Source organism: Gavialis gangeticus, unplaced genomic scaffold, assembly GCF_001723915.1.
Source record: "Gavialis gangeticus isolate Ggan-Ray unplaced genomic scaffold, GavGan_comp1, whole genome shotgun sequence".
Lineage (NCBI taxonomy): Eukaryota > Metazoa > Chordata > Crocodylia > Gavialidae > Gavialis > Gavialis gangeticus.
The window spans coordinates 7,341,852-7,343,057 of record NW_017728973.1 but is presented as its reverse complement, the minus strand read 5'-3'; the positions used below and the strand labels follow the sequence as shown (position 1 = coordinate 7,343,057).

The window sequence follows — 1,206 nt, the reverse complement described above, 5'->3', positions numbered from 1 at the left end:
GGTTGGGGTCTCACCTTCTATTGATCAGTGTCAATTTATACCAGCTGGGAACCTGGCTTGCTGTGTGCAGTTGGGCAGGGCTGATGTACACCTGCTGAGTGTGCTGCCCATTTAATTCAATGCAGCAACAGTGACTTACTCCAGTCAGGGACTTGGCCCTCAGCCTTTCATTCCCATCCCTGCTCAGTCACAGGGGGCAGGGGCAAGGAACTAGAGGGAGATAAGAGTAGTGGTGTCTCCACAAGGCAGGGAGCCCTCTTCCAGCTCTGGGACAGACGGACCCTGGCCCCCCTCACTTCAGCTGCTGGGTGATGAGCTCCTCCTCATTGAGATAGCGTAGTCGCTCCTCCTCTACCAGAGTGCGCTGGCGCTGCAGTGGGTCCTCGTGCTTGCGCATGGTGTCTGTCACTCGCACGCTGATCTCCGTCTCTGTCCTCCGCAGCATTGTCTTCACTGTCTCCTGGTTCGGGAGCTGCAGGGCAGGGGAGGGAAGGGGAAAGGAAGGAGAGAGGGAGGCATGAACACAGGCAGATCAAGGGGGGGGGTGCATTGGTGCAGTTGCACACTCCTTTAATTCCTGCTCTGCCTAAACATCAAAACCACTGCCTGGGAAGGGCAGCAGCATTTCTATTCTGGCTGTGCTGAGAGGATCAATTGACTTCATGGCTCATTGTCCTCCCCCTCCCCCCATCCCATTCCTGCTGATCTCTCTTTACTCTGTAGGTGTTAATGACCCTCTCTCCTCTGTAATAGTCCTGATGTTCCACTATTCAAACTCTCCTTTCTTCTGCAATTTAGCTGTCTGGTAGCCATTCCTGCTAATATCTCTATTTCCCAGCCCTGCAGACTGTTTTTAGATCTCCCTAAAAACCTTAACTCAGGTGTGGTAAAGTTAATTCAGGTGTAGAAATGATTGACACTGAAGTATTGGAGGCTTTGTCAAGAGGCTCAGGAAGGCTAGATTTTGTTTTATGGATCTAAGACAGACATATGCATTTAATTATATTGACTACAGGCCCAATGACATAATATCTTTTGACTCATTGGACTTTTTTTCCTGGTGTGTTGTGTTTTTTTAAATTTTATATATAATCTAGCAAATTAGTGCACATTCCAACAAATGGGGGATGGTTAGGAAGGCCAAGGCAGAGATGGAACAGGGGCTGGCTTCCCGGATTAAGGACAACAAGAAGTCCTTTTTTAAAT

The 1,206-nt window shown here is 49.1% G+C and overlaps 1 protein-coding gene across 1 annotated transcript in view; it reads right to left on the bottom strand.

Annotated features, from left to right (window-relative positions):
- Positions 1 to 1,206, bottom strand: part of SRCIN1 (SRC kinase signaling inhibitor 1) — a 178,120-nt gene that overhangs the window by 28,554 nt on the left and 148,360 nt on the right. The window lies entirely within an intron of this gene.